At 41.4% G+C, this 20,710-nt stretch overlaps 1 long non-coding RNA gene across 1 annotated transcript in view; it reads right to left on the bottom strand.

Moving 5' to 3' along the window:
* The window catches only part of LOC129205142 (uncharacterized), an 88,937-nt gene extending 68,485 nt beyond the window's left edge, over positions 1-20,452 (bottom strand). The window contains exon 1 of the long non-coding RNA XR_008576632.1: positions 20,347-20,452. This is a non-coding gene — a long non-coding RNA (uncharacterized LOC129205142). The remainder of the gene's footprint in view (positions 1-20,346) is intronic.
* Positions 20,453-20,710: the final 258 nt, after the last annotated feature.

Below are 20,710 nucleotides of genomic sequence, written 5' to 3'. Positions count from 1 at the left end.
TGGCTCAAAAGTCTGCAGGTCTGGGTTATTTTGTTCAGGGAAGAAAAATATTTCTTTCTAAGAATGACCACTTTTTTGTATATGAAAAAGAAGTTATTATTGATTTATTCACTATGAAGGCACATCAGTCCTGCTAATTTTTAAAACAGAATTTTCAGTTAAATGTTCAAATTTGGGACACATATCGAGGAAGAAACATCCATGGCTGCATGATACCCAGTGAGAGCGAGATCAACCTTCAGAATTATGTCATAGAAAGAAAACAGATGACTAGTGGCAGTCAGAAATCTTTTCTTCCGCAAAATATTTTTATATAGTTTCAGTTAGAGCAGTTTTGTGGTCGGTTGACCCTGGCTGGAGGCCAGGTGCCTGCCAGAGCCACTCTATCAATCCCCTTTCTCAACTGGACAGGGGAGAGAAAATATAACGAGAGGCTCGTGGGTCAAGATAAGGACAGGGAGAGATCACTCAACAATTCCCATCACAGGCAAAACAGACTCGGCTTAGAAAAAAAAAAAAATCATCTAATTTATTACCGAGTAAAACAGAGTAAAGCAATGAGAAATAAAACCAAATCTTAAAACACCTCCCCTACCCCTCCCTTCTTCCCAGGCTCAACTTTACTCCCGAATTCTCTACCTCCTCTCCACCAGTGGCACAGGGGGAGGGGGAATGGGGGTTGTGGTCAGTTCATCACACATTGTCTCTGCCGGTCCTTCCTCCTCAGGGGGAGGACTCCTCACACTCTTCCCCTGCTCCAGCCTGGGGTCCCTCCCATAGGAGACAGTCCTCCACTAACTTCTCCAATGTGAATCCTTCCCACGGGCTGCAGTTCTTCACGAACTGCTCCAGCATGGGCCCCTTCCACAGGGTGCAGACCTTCAGGAGCAAACTGCTCCAGTGTGGGTCCCCCACGGGGTCACAAGTCCTGCCAGCAAACCTGCCCTGGCGTGGGCTCCTCTCTCCATGGGTCCACCGGTCCTGCCAGGAACTTGCTCCAGCATGGGCTTCCCATGGGCCACAGCCTCCTTCAGGTGCCTCCACCTGCTCTGACATGGGGTTCTCCACAGGCTGCAGGTGGAATGTCTACACCCCCTCATCCTTCCTCCATGGGCTGCAGGGGGACAGCCTGCCTCACCACGGTCTTTACCATGGGCTGCAGGGGGATCTCTGCTCCGGCGCCTGGAGCACCTCCTCCCCCTCCTTCTGCACTGACCTTGGTGTCTGCAGAGTTTCTTACATCTTCTCAACTCCTCTCTCTGGCTGCAAAAGCTGCTGCACTTTTTTTTTCCTTCCCAACTCTGTTATCCCAGAGGTGCTACCACTGTTGCTGATGGGCTCAGCCTTGGCCAGTGGCGGAGCCATCTTGGAGCCGGCTGGCATTGGCTCTATTGGAAAAAGCAAAGCTTCCAGTAGCTTCTCACAGAAGCCACCCCTGTAGCCCTGCCCACTACCAAAACTTTGCCATGCAAAAACGATACAAGTATGCAGTAGAAAATGCTTGTAAGCAAACAATTAGATTTTTCTGACTTTATGTATGGTATCACTTCTAGTAGCTTCAACATTTCCAGTCATTAGTCTTTCTGATATAAGCAGTTCTAGTAGATTCAGATGATGTCTGAGGAACACCAAGGGCAGCTCTGCTTCTCAAAGGGCATAAAGTTCCACCCTTCCTAATATTATTTTTTTTCTTAAAAGATATGCAGAGATTTTTTATTAGTACACTGGTATTACTTAATGGTAACATACTAAAAGAAACCTTGGCCATCATCACTCTTTAACTGAAAAGACAGAAATCACACTACCTTCATAACAGTCCATTAATTCACATCTGCACAACTAACTGGCTGGGATGGAATACAGAGGTAATATTTTGTATAGCTCTATTAAATTCCCTTCTTGAAGTTTGGGTTAATTCTTTGCTGGAGCAGAGAGCACTCTCGTCTTTTTTGAGACATTAAACATAATTAAGCTTTCTGCAGCAACTTAAACCCTGAAAATAGGTACTAACTACATTTCACACACCCAAGTGCAATTTCTATACCAAGAATAGTCATAAAACATTCTAAATAGTGTCTGGAATACTGACAGAAATCTTGAACAAAGATATTAAATATTGCTCCTCAGTTTTCACATTGTTATACATATATTTCCATGTGAGGTTTTTACATAACACTTTCACATTTAGTCTTTAGCAAACATATCAATACGTTGACCTTTGAATTCCATTCAAAGACAATTTCACGTTCTTTGTAGTACACCTAGACTTTTTAAAGATTTGAGAAAACTGCAGCATCAGTTCTTTCTGAAGAGTTAGATATGAACTCTGCAAACAAGACAAACTTGAGGTCTTTGCCCTGAACAGTCTTTGAATACACAGCTCCCATCCCAACAGAGTATAGATGGAGTTTTTAGCCAGATATGAATACCATTGCCCTTATCCAAAATGGTACAGACATAGTCTCAGCATATAAAATAGTCATCCCTGGAATTCTCTAAGACTATCACTCTGCATGTCATTTTTCACCACTAGCCTATTTAAATATAAAAAAAAAAAACCCAACAAAACTATATAAGAGCTTACCTCAGTCTTTCTGCTACCCATATCTGAGACAAAATGACAGCTTGAAGTTAATTAGTAGGTCTGTTAAGTTCTTTAACCTCTGGAAGTAGTGGAAGTTTACCCCCTGACCTACCAATTGAGTCCATAAAATGTACTGAGAATAAGTTTCCCTGAAAAACAAAGTTGAAATAATATACGAAGCTGAGGAACATGTGTGGAAGAACTCATTAATAGATGGGACTCAGTTCTTGCTTATGTCTTTCAGATATCCTTGACCTCAACGCCAACATTTGAAGGAGTCCCAGCTTGAACTCTTACCATTAGATTTCTAATATTTGTCAATATACTGCACATTAATTGTAACCATGAAAAATGTGGTTGTATGTGGGGTGAATTATATCATGTATCACACAAACCACAAGTAGCGGAAGTATGCTAAACAAAGATGAATCCCACTTGAATGGGAGGACTCTGGTATAATGTGTTGATTCTACCAAGGTGAAATCAGTTTTGTTTAACTTGTCTTTATGAATGAGAAGGAAAAAAAAGTCACATTTGGAGAATGGGAAATAGAGAGAGTAAAATAAAATCAGTTAATCCTGTGTTTAGAACAGAATTACAGTAATTTAAGCAGAATTCAAAGGAATACCCATAAAACCAAAGAGAACAGAGCAGGAGAACAGAACAGAAAGAGGTGGAATTTATTTTTGCCTGAGAATAATGAGGAAAAAATAAACTGATTTCACAGGGTACAAAAAGAGTATCTGTGGTTCAGAGGAGAAACTAAAGGGACAGGGAAGATCCTGGAACATAAAAATGGCCATTTTGATGTAAACCAAGCACCCATCCAACCCAGAATCTTGTCAGCAACAATGACCATAGACAGATGCAAAGGGAAGCTGAACAACATGATGAATTATACTTTCCCAGCTATTTTCAGCTCAGGGGATTTCCCGATTCTGATGTGATTTGTCTATTTAATGACACTCAATACATCTCTCTTTCAATTACTTGTTCAGTCTCTCCTGTGACACGTAAAATTTCTGTATCCCCAACACCTTTTGGAAATTAATTACAATAGCGCTGTTTGCTTTTGCTTGTTGTACTCCTGTCCCCTACCAGCTTCATTTTATGGTCCTTTTTTTTCTTAAATTGGAAGAGGTGGAGATGCAGAAGGTTAGGGACCTCAAAATTTGTTTCTCTTCTACTCTGTTCTTGTCACCAGCCTTAAAAAATAGAATGCTGCTATAGAAAGTGCAGAAGTGAACCACAGAACTGAAAAGTTTCCACAACATTAGTATTTCTCTTGCAGATGGGAAAAGCACAGTGTCAGATTTGGACCCCAATGTGGTATAAGTAGCATATGTCCTGTACAACTCTAACAACGTGGCTATAAACCTAAGTCCTAGTACATTTACAGCACCAGCTGACAAAAAGGCAACTTAGAAAGTGACTAGTACTTTTCACCACCACAACTACCAGTCAGAGGTCAACAGATAGTAGTATGGAAAGGGGTGTCAGGCGGTCATCTTCAACATTTTCAGTGACAGTGTGAAATTAATTTATAAATTAATACCTTTTTAAAGTTAAAAGGTAGGAAGAAATTATCTGGGTCTGAAAGATAATGGTATTTGCTCAGACTAAAGAGGGCATGCAGAGAACAGAGACATGATATTCACCATTATCATCATCATTGTTATTATTACTATATCATCCCACCCATAATTCAGTCTGAAAGTGTCCTTGATAAAGCAGCTGTGGCCTGAAGGATAAACAACAGTACAAGTAGTCACCATCAGGGAAAGAAGGAACTCAACAAACAAAGCCTCATGATTTGCTATCAAGGTTGTCTCATTTTCAGATGACCTCCCTTTTTCTGAATTCCCCTTGGTAAAGGTTATTTGCAAATGCTTCATAGACACAGCTTCTTAACTTTCTTTGCCTTGTCATTGTAACATGAAACAAATAAATAAACCTTTGAGCTGATTGTTTTATTTCATCTTTTTCCAGATTTCATAGTGATATCACAAAAACTTGACACTCTTATTGAACTCTTCACCTCAGAATCTGACATGTGCTGTATTTCATATATCCCCTTGGGATTCACATCCTCTAATTAATCTTCAGCATACAAGAAAGCTAAATGGAAGGAGCATTTTCAGCTAAGAAATCTTTCTGAAAACAAAACTATATGGTTTCTACCAGTTTTAGTTTATATGTATTAACATTTCTTTTCTGTAGCTTGTTCCAGTTATGATATTCATTACGCTATTGGTCCAATCACTAATTTAGCATGCTTTACACAGTGCCCTACATGATGGTGCTTTACAAAACATCAGTCCCATTACAAATATTTGGTAATAGTTGAAATTCATCCATAAAAAAATGTGACTAACATTGCTGTGAAGTGTGGTATAAATGGCATACAACAGAAAAAAGTCAACAGGTGGGTAAACCTGAAGACATTGTATGATGAAGTAACAGCTCCTGCTGGATAGAGATGGTAAAGACTGACCGTAACAGAACAGGGTAAAAAGTGTGGGATGTTCCTGGCTAGAAAACTCCAGGTGGAATCAGCACAACAAAAAATATCTCTAAAACCAGAAATAACCAGTGGAAATTTCAAAAACCTGTTTAACACAGCACCATCAAATATTTTTGAGATGTATGCCCTGCTTCCTCTGTATTCATCCTGCTTTCATATCACTATTCTTGTTAAAATAAAGGAAAATGTAGGGGAAGAAAGAGTTTTATATCTTAGATGTTCTATATGGACTATTGCATTCACTGGACGTTCTTCAAAATGATTTAAAGTTCAGTGCTTATAATTACCTACATTTCCATTGTAAAGTAAGCTTTCTGCTGTACAAAACTTTCTCCCTGTTACAAGTTGAATGCTTTGCTTGCACTACACCCTTTGCACATTTGATCAACAAATGTAAGACTTTATTAAATCTTAAAGAGCTTAAGATAATACAGAAGGAGTTTGTTTTTCTAGGCATGGTTTGTGTTATAACTACCTGAAGTTCCTTTTAGAACTGGAGAGTTTTATTTGCCAGGAAAAGAAAGGAATATACTTATCTTTAATATATGATCATTAAATAAACATCTTTCATGCAAGAGATTTGTTATATTAAAGAGTATTAAAATTATATCAGCCAGCTCTTTTATTTTGAAAGGCTGCATACAAGTGAGGAAATACAGTAATACTGATGTAGAAAGGTGTAAATAGTAGGAAAAGCTTCTCACTCTCTCCAAAGAAAAACTATGTTATCTAACTTGCTATCCTGCCAGTCCTCCCTAGCAGATAAAATTATCCCAATTCATAGCTGACTTTGGGTAAGATTTGCTAAGTTTCTACCATGGGTATGCAACTCCATCTAGTTTTCCATGACACCTGAGTATCAAGCTCTCTTTTCAATCCTAGATCAATTAAGGAGCCCCAAATGTCCAATTTTTCCGGTGATGCTCACATTGTTAATGAAGGGATGAAATGTAACTGAGCTTCTCTGATGGTTAGTAACAACCAGATGCATGAACCAGATTTGTTAGCCAACAAATCTATTGTTCACTAAGGACTGTAAAAGTTCGCCTTGAGTCCAACAATGCTTGAATTTTGCAAAAATGTAAAGTATTTCTCTTGGACCTTCAGAAGAAATCTTCCAGAAAAGTGTATCAAATTGGTGATGGAGGTTTAGGACTATTAATTCAAAGCAAACTGGAAATGCTAATTAACTGTACTCTCCATTTACCCTACCCCATGCCCTGACCATCCTTGACCAGTCTAACTCTTCCCATTCAGAAATGGGAAAACAATTATCACCTGGCATGATCTGTTATGTTAGTGAAGACAGGCAGGGACAGACTTCTGTGTAAGTTTTCCTTCCAAACAGCAAGAAACTAAGGTAACCACACAAAGAAGTAACCTCAGAAAAGTAAGTATCATTGTTAATAACCCCACAGTGAAAGCATGGAAAGCATCAGTCCAAGTACCCTGCACCAGATCTGACAACAGACTGGTACGTACTTCTTTTTTTAATCTTTGTAGGTCTTCCTAAGGCACTTGATCACTATTAACGGAGCATTTGTTCTACATCAATGTTATCTGCAATTATTATTGAAAAAGTATTACCCTAGGTCCAATGCTGGGAAATATCTGAAGAACCACATTTCATCTGTGTGCAAAAGAATGTGTTAATGGTCATATAGTTTTCTGAAGCTCAGATAAGGTACTGCTTCTGGTTGTTGGGTTTGGGGTTTTTTAAAGATTTCAGAAAAAGTGAAATCATGTGAGTTGTATGAAATCTCTTGTACACAATTCTCACAGTTTTGTTAAATAAGAACAAGCAAGTTTTAGTTCATATCCTGTTCCTGCCTAAAGTTCATTTTCAGGCACAGTTTCTCCCTTTGCACTAGTTTTGTTCCATGGAAGCCCTGGGCTCTACTGGTTTCAGTCGAGCAACTCTGGATTACCCAGACCGAGAAACAGGTTTGCAACAGCTCTATAAATCTCAGATGCTCCCTTGAAACTGCTGCCAACAGGTGGTAAACTGCCACCATTCACTGCGAACAATTTTGCGGCATCGGCATCAAGATGCTACAGTAACGGATGGTGCAAAACAAATGGACTTGCAAAGTTCCTGGGACCACACAGTAGGTTCATTCAGGCTGTGAAGCAGCCATCAGATGGCAACAATTTTGTCACCACTAGTACAGAACATAATGGAATATGTGTCCTGGAGCTGAAAAGCTGCATATCTCATTAACTATCCCCTGAGTCATGCTTGTCACCACTAGCTTTAAGTTTTAATTTCCTTGCTTTCACTGGTTGTCAAGGCTGTTCAACTATATCTCTTTTGTGTTTAATCAGCAGTACCAATGCTTTTGATGAGATTATGTTGCTAACCTGGTGCTCCAGGAAGTCACAAACATAGAATTGTTTATACAGGAACAAATTAAGTACAGCTCTTTACTTTGAGGTAGAAAAATAACTAGTCCTATGAAACATAACATCTTTAGCAAAAATGCTTTGGAAAGCTAGATTATCAAATGTAACAGTTCAGTGGTTCAATTCATACCTGACAGGCTTCAAAGAATATATATGCAAATTGATCTCCCAGCTGCAAGGGTAATTAACATGGCCTGCTGCAGGGGGCTGTTCTTCCACCCATTCTGTTTCATTATTATTTTAGTGACTTTACATTTTTCTCAACCCACTGTCTTTTGGTACGGAAATAAATTTAACTTCCTGCTTTATGTAAACTTCATTACACTACAATCAGCAGGGAATCTAGCCTGCTGGAAGTGCGAACGTTTGAAAACCAATACAGCCTGACATAAAGCTTAGCACTATACAAACACTTTTGTTGTTGATATTATTATGCGTATTTTCCTGGTTTTGCCCAATACACTTCTTGTACTGTTTTAAGGGACTACAGTAAGCCTGATTCTTCCCTCATACTTAAACCAGTTTAACAACATTGAGACAGAGCTAGCAAAGGACCAGAATCTCAGAACGTGCTGTTTAATCCATTTTTTTGTTAGGGTATTCAAGTAATATTTGCACTCAAGCCAGTGGAGTTTTTTGGTTTTGTTTTTTTTTTCCAAAGCAGGAAGGATACAGCCCTAAGTGTATAGCATTTCATGCAGTATTGGACCCATTGGCCATATACTGGGTCATGAACTGAAGTATGTGGTTCTATTTCCACAGAGAGATGTGCCCTCTGTATTACATATTGTAAAATGTTCCCCATATGATTATGAGGGAACACCAAAACTATTTTCCCATTATATAGTAAGAGTGCAACTTACAGGGAAGCAATCATATTACAATGCCTGGGAAAACTATAGACATAAAAACATTACTGCATTTGGATACCTTTCATAACCAGAAACCTCTGTATGAAGCCATTTCTACAAATTATAAAGCAAAATCATATGTTAAATCATTTTAAGCAAATGTTTATGAGTAGATATAAAGTAACAGGTATATCTATAATTCATAAGTGGCTAAACTTTCCCTTACAGAGGGTCACTGAAGTCAAGTGATTTACTACAGGGATAAATGTAATCCGGCCCACTGCATGTTTCCATGTTATATATTTTTACATCAAAGTTTGATATTGCTTTTATTCACAAAAGCCTTTACAAGCTTCAAACAACATATAATACATTGTGTATGTGAATGTGTACATGTGCACAACCACGCATCCATGTGAAATAACATTGGGAAAATCCTACCAGTGGTTGTACTATTTTTTTTTTAATCATTCAGGCAGTTTCCTCATCAAATCAGTGTCAGCTACAAATGCAGAAAAACTCCAAGTCTATATGTTACTAGATTTAGGCCAGTGCCCTAGAGGGTCAGGTCATGCCCTGTATTTATCTTCATCTGATGCTAGAGTGCTAAACAACTAGAGGAGGTCTTCTGCTGCCTACACACTATTGCGTACCCAATACTTAACCGAGGTTAATTGAATGTATGCTAAAAGTACTCTGGTGGGAGTGGGAACAGAATCTCTACTGCATGGGTGGGTAAGGCCAGTCCTGACCTCAGATATCAACCCCATGTCTTTCCAGAAAGTAAGTAAATGGACTATGAAAGGGGAAAAAGAAAAATATGACAGAGAGAGAGAACTAGCTATTTGAATCCATTTTACATTTAGAAAGATATATTGTTTTAAGCATTAACAGATGGGATTTTTCAGTGGTGCCTTATAGAATTAGGTGCCTATTTCCCTTTGAATTGTATTGCTGGTTGAGTGTTTATCTTTCTTAGCCTCCTTAGAATAAGCCAACCTGCATTTTGGTCTGAAAAGGAGACTTCATAAATTACATGTTGCTGGTATGGCAGATTGCACCTTCATGAGGCAACTTCTGGCAGATTAGCTGATGTGTATCACCACAGCTTCACATTCAAGTGATTTGGATGTGGCCCATAATGAATAAGACATTCCCAGCAACAGAACACCGATTCGGCATTATTATAAACCAGGGGTTGACAACAGAATACCGATTTTGCATTATTATAAACTGGGGACTGAAAGTTATTGCTGTCTGGCAGGTGTTCAGCAATCATTTGTTGGCAGTCTCAGCTGAAAGGCCAAGGACTGGGAAAGCAGGGAGCCTGAACATATCTTTCTGTGAGAGAGTCTCTCAGGTCAGTGTTGAGAAATATTTCAGTGCCCAGGGAAGGGGCTGAGAGCTAAGCTTGCAATTGCCACTCATGCATCATGAAAGAACAAAGTTTGAACTTTCAGAGTGGGCAAACCTCCACCTTCCACATCGCACAAAACTCAGGCTTTAAAATAATTACAGAGAAAATGGCAGACCTGTAATACGAGCCCGAAATGCTGACAGGATAAGAGAACAGTCACAAGCAGGGACTGATTTTTTCACCTCTTTCCAGTTTTGCTGTGGAGCTGAAAAGGATGAAGTGGCCAACAAAAATTCTGCTTCTGTAATTTTCCACTGCGTCTGCAAAATGGCTCTTTAAATGCCACTTGACCTTGAATGCAAAAATAATCTGTACTTTATCAGCTGTGTCTTTTCATGGCCTGGCTTACAGCATCAAATTTACATCCCTCCTTACTGTGGAGCTTCTTGCAATAACAAATTCAAGCAAGTACCTGTGCTCCAGAATTGCATTCCTCTCCACTGTATAGAAGAGCACAGATGCTGTTTGTCTGTCACTTGTCATTTGACTCTGACCTATGGCACCAGGACCACATATTAGCTCTGGCTCAGAAACCCCCGCCTTCCACTCAAGGCCTATGCACTTTACAGGAATGCAGTGCTCAAGCTTTTGAAAACTAAAGACCTCAAGTCATTCTTATGTAATAAGAAACATTTCTCCTTTGTTACCCTGCACATCTTTTTCACCATCTCCTCCTTCTATTATTCTGTCTTACTACACTTAGTGAGGTTGCTCACGTGAAAAAAAAATACCCACCTGAATAAGAGCTGGCAAAGCCAAGCATTTAGATTATACCACTGTGGATTCAGCTGAGTCCTTCCCTTCATACCGCATAGTGCCTGGTGCTAGTTCAGGTGATGGATGACAGCGAGGATGGGATATGTGCCAGGGGTGGTCTTCTGCAAGACTGCAAGGCAGGCAGTGGAGTGGGATGTGGCACACAGACACAGCCTTGACTCCTGCTTAGCACATAGAAGCAAGAGGCAAATGAATAGAAAGAAAATTTAACTGGGGGGAAAGGAAAGCTCCTCTACACCTTCCCACCCACTCCCATTCACATGGGAGTATGTGTTTTCCTGGGCAGAGGCAGTAGCTGTGTGCTTGGGAGTAGCTGGCATCTGGTGGGCCTGTTTCTGATTCTTTTGGAGCATACCCTGACACAAACTGCAACAAGAGGCAAATCCAAGAAAGAGTAGGGTAACATGGACAAAATGACATCTCTTCACAGGTTAATTAATGTACAGCTAAGTTATGATGCATTGAGTTAAGAGTGCAAGTACTTTACTCCCCTGGTTCTCTCCACTGAATGCAACACACTGACTATAGAGCCTGGAATAAAGATGTTTGTCTGACAAAAAAAAACTAACTCAGGGATCTGCAAGGCTCCTGGTAGGACTTTTTAACAGATTAGAGAAATTATGGGGCTGTGGGGGAAAAAAAAAAAAAAAACAAACCACACAACTGCCCTCCTACATCCCCACCAGCAGTAGTTTAAATGAAAACACCCCAAGACTAGTTCTTTTGCCCCTCTTCAAAAGACCTTCCAAGCAATATGCAGGGTGCACTGCCTGTCCCTATTGAACACTGAGTGTGCAAAACTGATGGCAGGTGTCCTATGCTCTGTCTACAGCATATAACCTGAATGGCACTGCTGCACAGTAGAAGATGTGGAAGAATTGCTATTCTGAGATTCTCTTTGTCTAACCAGGAAGGCAGGAGGAACAAATGTCCTTGACATCTACGAAGGGCCACCTAACCGCAGACCTAAAGAAAAACCTGATTATACACCCTCTAGCTCATGCTGGGCCAGTGTCGGCAGCAAGAACAGCAAGCTGCGCTGTGCCCAGCACGTACAGAATGGAGACAAATATGTTGGAGAAATTGCAACTTACCAAGGAAGAAAAACTGATGAACTCCACTCTCTTATTTTGATTCACAGTCTCAGGGGCTGTTAAAGATATCAAGACATTAGACCCACATCCTTGTTGTGCTTCTGGAAGGAACCGTTCTGCAGTAAGGAGGCCACTGTCAGAGTGCTCCCAGCTAATATGGTCAATAACCATTTCACCGTATGCCAACTGTTGAACTGCACATCCCCTGCTACAGGTGCTGCTGGTAGAGAAAAGTAGACCTCCTCAGCAGGACTGAAAGTATCATTCTGCCTCCGCCCTGTCCCCAGTTTAGCCACCTATTCAAGCAAGAAGTTTATTTATCCCTTAGCAAAGCCAGGTTTTTAAGAAAATATTTCACTTAATCTACTGTGCTATGAAGTATGTCTGGGCATGCTTGAGTGCCCTGATGAACTAGCACCCCTATGGCCAAAATAAAGGTCAAAGGGATATCTTGCAATGCCCTCACTGACTTGAAAGGTATCAGGTGCAGGCCACTGTAGATCAGTATTTTACTGACTCATTTCACATGTTTTGAATGAAAAAGTTCTCAGCAACACCCACCATCTGAACAGTTACAGGTTAGTCTGTCTGCAAGGTAGGAATGTGCCTTAAATAGCACTATCACATCGTCAAGTGGGGGAAAAAAAAGTACAGGCATTTGAACTGCACGCACAATCATTGTATTAATTTTTTTGTAAATTAAAAAGGAACAGCTGTCTAACTCAGAAATGTGTTGGGCATTTAATTAGTTTCATCAACAGATGAATCTTCACCTGGAAAGTGATGCAGGATGATGATTCTGAATCAGGTTGATCTAAACATGAGACAAAGTGCTAAGGAAACCTACTATTGCTCTTGTGACTCAGTATTTCCTCCAAGGACCTCAAAAATTCCTGCAGTGCTAGCAAGATGCTGCTGATCTTTCCCACCAAGCTAGTTTCAGCAAAGTCAAGTAAGAATTTCACAGACACAGTGTCCTCCATGGGGCGGGGCGGGGGGGGAGGGAAAGGCAGGGCTGGTAATCCTACACAGAGCTGCCAAGCTTCAAAAGTCATGGGGACCCTTCACCTAAGTGTTTGTAAGGGCTGATACAAAATATGAAAGGATCTTGACATCACTAAAAAACGCTTTACACCTTATAGCACATAGTCATATGTGCTGGGAGTAGTAAGTGAGGAAGTTTGCAGTTACCAGCAGTATGATGTCTGCGGGTTCAAAAATCTCATTACAGTCCTCTCCCTCTCCAGCGAAGGTCCTCTTCACTGTCCAGCCTATACACAGAGCACAGGGCGTCTTCAGGGGTCTGCTTGTAAAGTACCATGGGACAAAGCCCTGGAGGGAAGAGGGGCCCAAGAAAGCTGGTGAGTATTCAAGGATCACCTTCTCCAAGCTCAAGAGCGATGCATCCCAACAAGGAGGAAATCAGACAAAAACGCCAGGAGGCCTGCATGGATGAACAAGCTGCTCCTGGGCAACAGATGAAGTTGCTAAGCCACTATCCATCACATTTGAGAAGCTGTGGCAGTGCGGTGAAGTTCCCACTGACTCAAAAAGGGAAACATAACCCGCCTTTTTAAAAAGTGAAAAAAGGAAGACCCAGGGAACTATAGGCTGGTCAGTCTCACCTCTGTGCCCAACCCAGCAAGATCATGGAGCAGATCCTCCTGGAAACGATGTTAAGGCACATGGAAAATAAGGAAGTGATTGGTGATAGCCAACATGACTTCACTAAGGGCAAATAGTGCCTGACAAATTTGGTGGCCTTCTATGACGGGGTTACAGTGTTGGTGGATAAGGGAAGAGCAGCTGATGTCATCTTGTGCAAGGCATTTGACACTGTCCTGCACAACATCCTTGTCTCTGAATTGGAGAGACATGGATTTGACAGATGGACCACTCGGTAGATGTGGAGGAAGGAATTGGCTGGATGGTCACACTCAAACAGTTGCGGTCAACAGCTCAATGCCCAAGTGGAGACCAATGACAAGTGGCATTCCTCAGGCGTTGGTATTGGGACTAGCACTGTCTAACATCTGCATTGGCGACATGGACAGTGGGATTGAGTGCAACCTCAGCAAGTTTGCTGATGACACCAAGCTGAGTGGTGCAGTTGACATGCTGGAGGGAAGGGATCCCATCCAGAGGGACCTTGCCAGGCTGGAGAGGTGGGCCTGTGCGAATCTCACCAAGTTCAACAAGGCCAAATGCAAGGTCCTGAACATGGGTTGGGGCAATGCAAAACACAAGTACAGTCTGGGTGGAGGATGGATTGAGAGCAGCCCTGAGGAGAAGGACTTGGGGGGTCCTGGTGGATGAGAAGCTCAATGTGAACTGGCAATGTCCACTTGCAGCCCAGAAATCCAACCGTATCCTGGGCTGCATCAAAAAAGGCATGACCAGCAGGTCAGTGGAGGTGATTCTGCCCCTCTACTCTGCTCTCATGAGACCCTACCTGCAGTACTGTATACAGCTCTGGGGACCCCAACATAAGAAGGACATGGAGCTGTTGAAGTGGATTCAGAGGAGGGCCACGAAGGTGATCAGAGGGCTGGAGCAACTCTCCTGTGAAGACAGGCTGAGAGAGTTGGGCTTGTTCAGCCTGGAGAAGGAAAGGCTCTGGGGAGACCTATAGCAACCTTCCAGTACCTGAAGGAAGCCTACAAGAAAGCTGGAGAGGGACTGTTTACAAGGGCATGTAGTGACAGGACAAGGGGAAATGGCCTTAAGATGAAAGAGGGTAGATTTAGATTAGATATTAGGAAAAAATTCTTCACTGTGAGGGTGGTGAGGCGCTGGTACAGGTTTCCCAGAGAGGTTGTGGACGCCCCCTTCCTGGAAGTGTTCAAGGCCATGTTGGATGGGGCTTTGGGCAACCTGGTCTAGCGGAGGGTGTCCCTGCCCATGGCAGGGGGGTTGGAGCTAGATGATCTTTAAGGTCCCTTCCAATCCAAACCATTCTATGATTGTATGATAAGGTGGTATTATGGAAAAGGATGGATTAGACAGACCTTTAGAAGCATTCTTAATCCCTGACATGTAGAGCAGCCAGTGCAACACTAAAAAAAGTACACACCTTTGGCCTTTCTCAGATCACCTATCCCCAGCTTTAGGCATGACAATAGCTGTCTATCACCTAGTGGTAGGCACCAGAGCTGATACTGTAAGCATACAGCAGGTGAGTTGGTTCAGTCTTTTCTGGGGTCCCTGGTGAACCAGTGTGGTGACATTTCCACAGATGACTACTGCAAGCTGTGTCACCTGCCTAGGAATAAAAAGTCTTGAAGAATCTCCACTTTTCCAAAACCACAAAGTTAGGGTTTCTTTGGGTGTTAGCTTTCTCCCTGCAAAGTACAGCTGGGAAAACTGAGCTGCGAAACTGCAGAAAAAACAAGAAGCAAGAAAAACAGCCAGGTCGTGACGAGAGTTCTGGATATCCTGTAAAAAGACAGACATTTGCAAGTTTGGGTCACGTGAATAGCTTCGAAAAGCTCTGGGGAGAGGGGAGAGGGAAAGAGAGAAGGAGAAGTTGAATGCAAGAGTGTGTTAGTAATCAGAGTCCGATAAGTCTATTAAACTGTCGTTTATTTGCTTTACTTGCTATATCAGTTCCCTGGATAGGAGCTTAGGAGCATGAAGGTACAGCAGCTGTGGCATCATTTTCAGGACAATTCCTGGGAAGCTGCCTGAAACACATATGGCCAAGCAACGTTAGGGGACACAAAAGCGTCCTCCCACAGGCAAGGTCCTCATTGCTTACAATCATTAAACAGAGACTACATTTCTTGAGAGCTCAGGGCTAATTCCAGACTCCTGGCTGAAACAATAAGAAGTCATTGCATTCTACTTATCAGGTATTCCCTATCAAGTTCAAATATGCACATTACTTCTTCCTTACTTCCTACTTTTTGCTTGGAGGTGTCTGCAGTTCAGTGATGGGAGTTTGTAAAGCTCTCTGATTCCAGGTATAGTTTTTAATTCCCAAGTTTTTGCATGAAGGATTAGATACACCAGGTTCTGTATATATGCATACTGTGACATAGAAAAATACCACAAAAAAGTCTCTAAACTATGTGATCATGTAAACTTTGGATGGGTGCTTTTACTTTTCATTTTCAGTACTTGAACTCTTCAAAAGAAAGCCCATATTGACATCTTCTACAGTCTGACTTTTTTTTTTCCCTATTTCTCTTTCCTACACCAGTTTTTCTACCTTGACACCACATTTGTCTGGCTCTGCTCACTCACTTAGAGAAATGTAGAGTGAGTAGTTTAAGCAGAGTGCTCACACCAAGACCCAATTTCAAGTGACTTACAGCTATAGGGCCAGGGTCAGAAAGGCTGTTAGATTAACAGCACGACTGGCAGCACCCCTTTCCCCAAGTTAACCATCTCTAGTCTGCTGCTGGAACTCATGCTTTTTTCTGTGTCAAACAAAATGACGTGTTATTTCAGACAGTGCAAATACTGGTTCTTCAGTAACCTCACTCCTTTTGACTGAGGCAGGTGAATTCAGCTGAAAGATCAATTGATAGTCTCTTTTGGCAGAGTAAAGGGCTGGAGGTGATAACTTCTTGATCCAACACAACTGGAAGAGGACATGGGGCATGAAATTATCACTGATAACTTTGGTGACAGAATCCAAATTTCAAATAAGCAAAAATTTTCCCCTTTCCTGGAAACACTTACTTTATCTAAGTGCTTAAACAGTAGCTAAGTGCACATAGATCTATGCATATTTGTAGAAATGGCTTTTTGAATGACAATATTATGAGAAATTGAAAGCAAAAGCATTATTATATACATCTATGTTTTCTGTATAACTCAATTATCCCGTTCAGTTTCTATTAACATCTTACAGCGTCTGGCTTTTGGGATTTTCACATTACATACATGCACAATCGCACACATTTAAAGATAATTGAATGTTCTGGTTAATATAGGGGGTTTTCTCTCTTTCTGAAGAGGAAAAATTTTAAACAGTTTTATATCAGGATTTTTTTTTTATTTTTGAAGGATTAAATTAGAAGACTATTTTCCCAAAAAATTTTCTGCAGGATATAACTAACTTTTTCAAACCAGTTCCACTAGAGAGACAGAATACTAGCCCTACCCTCCTGCTTTTATTACTTATAAAAATTGCAGGTAGTTCTAGAAATCACAGGGAAGCATTAATAGCTTCTGTCATGGCTAAATTTTGTCACCAATCCATGCAATTTTGCAGAAGCAGGAAGTAATGGGCTTAATGTTAAAGATTCTCTGGTATTCAAGAACTGATATTTCTCCTCAAACCCTTTAAAAAATGTTATATGAAGTTAGGTCTTCCCCATGCAGTGATAGAATGTCCTTACAGACCCACAACAGTCTCCAGGAGATTCTTCCCACAGTTAATTTACTCCTGTAAATTCTGTGCTGGAAGAATCTTGCACACATCTCCAAGGTTCCTGTGCTAGCAAACGGTATCAGCTGCAGGACTGGTAGATGCAGACAGTGTAGACATGGAGCCTAGATCCTAAAACCCAAAATCTTGATTTAGCTGGGAGATCTACGTTTAGAAATAACGCCTACTTACAATGGAGGCCCAGCAGCTACATGCAGAAATTATATCTGACAGTGTAATGGGCTCATAGGTGAGAGGAGAAGTACTTTCAGGACCCGCAATTCAGCCGACACCAATTCCTACTACTGTTTCCCAATTAGCCAAAAGAGGGGGCTAGTTCATTCCTTTTTTCATGTTTTTCAAAAACACGTTTCTGTTTCCTGACCTTGGGTTATTGGAATATTCCTGACGGAAAATGAGGTGGAATCTTCTCCAGCGGCACCTTTATTACTAGCAGATTGACTCACAGTGAGGATCTTTGCTTTCCATTTTGTTCACAACACTTCCATCTGCATGACTGTACTTCATATTAAAAGGCCTCCACCTAGCCACAGTACCCCGCAATTTTGTTGGACCACTTTGTGGCATCAAATTAACTGCAGCGAGCAAAGAAGACCTGTTGGACAGCGCGTTTTCAGCCATCGGAACATGCATTAAACTGTTCTTTCCATATAGCCCAGCAGAGAACCAGGAAAAGAAAGGTTGTTACGCAAGGTTCAGCATTAAGTATCTTTAACTTATTGCTGTGATTATACTAATTGCTCATCTTCCTAGTGGGAGGTTGCAGGAAGCTGTTTGAAGTAATCAAGCTGAGACGTGGCCTTCTATTTATAAGAGACCTAGAAATCTTACTCTCCCAAAAAGAGTACCCAATTGAATCTTAAAAAAACAGCAGATACGATCTCTCTTTCCTCCCTCGGAATCTCACACAAGAGTTTATGATTCAGTTCCTCCTCGCTATGAATGTCTGTGAACTTTGAACGATGCTGCCGGAGAGTACTGCGGACGGCACTTGTTCTCCTGTTTGCCCAGGCCTTGAACGCACAGCAAAACCTCTGCAGCTCTGTATTAACTCCAGGATCATCTCATAGAGCTATATGGTGCCATATGAATGTAGGTATTACCCAACTCCTAGGCAGCTTAAATACAAAAATTAATAATGGTTCATGTGTCCATGAAGGATTTTGGCCCAAAGCAGTTCAATCTTGTGACATATGTATACAGTATCATTTAAAACCAGTAAATACTGGCTGCCATACAATCGTAGCCCCAAGGAAACCACTTCACCTGATGGGAAGGGGTAATTTGGGTCAAGAACACTTTGATCTATGCTGATCACAACAAGGACCACTGAACATTTTTCCTCCATGCAAGACCTTTTAAAGTAAAAAAAAGAAGAAAAAAAAGCCCAAAAGTATTTACCTCAGACAAATGCAGGCAGAGCCCAGCACCAGCAGGATTTGAACCAATATTTCTAACTGATCTATTGAGAGCCTTTGTGTGATAAAGCCAGGGCAGCCTTCCTCAGAGCAACATGATCATTCTGCTAAGATGAGGTTAAATTTCATCATAGATCACTGGCAGGATTTTGCTGCTGTAGATGTTGTTGTTCTGGGTTTTTTCCTAGTTTATGACTACAGTTTCTTGGTAAAACTGGGCACGTATTCTTAATAAGTTGTTCCAGGAAAGCCAAAATGACTTGATAGCAAAGGTTATATTTTGCCCAATACTTTCAACCTAAGAAAAAGAAAATGGAAAGTCTAAGCAAACTGTTCTAACATTTCTGAAGCACTTCATTTAGAGGCACATGCAATAAACACAAGGGAAGTAAAGAGCTAAATCCACACTGGTACTGAAGGAAGCAGCAGAAGTGACTTTTTTTTTTTTCACAGTAGACTCGCTACTAGGGATTTTATGGAGACTGAACAAAACTCAGGTTAAAATCCCTCCTCAGCACAAGGGGATTTGAAGGCATGTGTTTAATCTCCCAAGGAAACGTCTTACCCACTGACTGTTCTCTAAGGTATCCTGGGGTAGAGGAGATGTAAGAAAGACAAGACGTTCCTCCAGGCTATATGTGCCTTGAATATGAATATGGATTTATAGGAGTGGCTTTAAATATGAATTACGCTGGCTTAAGTACTTGGTCCTTCAAATTCTATCTAAGGGCTTTCTTACCGGAACACTGGTATTGCTGGACATAGCCCCAGCTCAGTCAATGTCTCCCAAAAATTGTACAACAATGTCAACAAGCCTATGGAAAAAACCACATCCCAGACTAGCATGCATGTCAAGGCACTTTCCTGGCAGATGAGATATCATTTCAAATCACCTTTGGCAAAAGGATCTCAGCTGAGGTCTCCTACACTGTGTATGAATGCCCCACAGCTGAACTTTTCAGGGAAAGAAGTTGATGGCTGTGTAAGGTCTATTTTTAGATAGCTTGTATCCACAGATACCGGATGCTGAGACACAAGAAAAGAGGGGTTTAGAGAGAAGAACTTAGCATGGTAAATTGGAAGGATTAGGGAGTACCATTTGATTGCTTTATTAGACAGGCTTATCGGAGTCAGAGGCCAGGGAGAAAAGATCACTCTTGAAATGGGATTTGAAGACAGTCAGGAGATCACCAAAGCAAACAGCAGGGTATCTGTTACAGAAGCTGAGATTCACGGGAGAAGGACTAGGAGAAAAAGGTCCAAAATTAAAAGTACTCATCTCCCTCTATACACCATCACACATCAATACAAACCAAGTAATTCACAGAAAGAGACAATTTTGTGTGTTTGTTTGCAAGGCCTGATGGATCTATTGGCTGGCACGCCTATTGTTCCTATCCTTGACGTGACATACACAGCACAGGTATCATGATGTATATAAGCCATGAAAAACTCCAGTGTGTTTCATTACCATGAGAAATGCAGGGGCTGGCTGCTTTTGACAGCCAGTGATGCTATTAGCTAGCCTTTTGCGTTGGTAGCTGAAGAAAATTCAGTCAACATATTTTAACCTTCTGAGCAATCCCAGCACATTGTGATCTTACCAAAGCAGCTGATAACAACTGAAGTACAAGCTCTGCGTCAGACAAACAGCAGCTGGGGGAAGGGAGCTCTGCCCTCCTTCCTCCCCCACGCCAGCCCAGCTTGTAGATCAAGCTCGTCATCCCTTTCAAGGCAAAAGGCATTGACAACATCTTTCTTCCTCAAATAACAGAGTAAGAAGGGAGCTTACCACCACACTGGAGTTTTGTAGAGCGGCGAAAATACACGAAAGCACTTGACGGCTCTAAGAGAGCACAGGGAGGACAGGCCAAACCTACCTGATGCTGGGACTCCAGCGCTGACATTGCATTATAAACTGAATTAGGCTCTGGTCCAAGACAAATCGTGAACTCTGCTGACTTAATTTCAGCTCCTCTCTGCAGCCTTTCATTAGGAGTTGTAAAGGTTCCTTCTGAGCTTTTTCAAAGTAAGGAAACCCAAGTAGTTTCCAATTTCATTTGTGCACTGTGATGAAAGTAGGCTGTCTGGGAGGAAAAGGGGGGTAAACTGGCCAGCTCTTTGAGTTCAGTCTGGGTCTCACATATGTAGGAGTGCAGGAATTCCTCAGCTTCGCATTTGGAAATGGGCCGGGGTCAGAAAGTAAAAATAGAAAAGTGTGTATGCGATTCTAAGAAGCTCAGC

Source organism: Grus americana, chromosome 3 (genome assembly GCF_028858705.1).
Source record: "Grus americana isolate bGruAme1 chromosome 3, bGruAme1.mat, whole genome shotgun sequence".
Lineage (NCBI taxonomy): Eukaryota > Metazoa > Chordata > Aves > Gruiformes > Gruidae > Grus > Grus americana.
The sequence above is the reverse complement of the archived record's forward strand: the minus strand, read 5'-3'. Positions and strand labels throughout refer to the sequence as shown.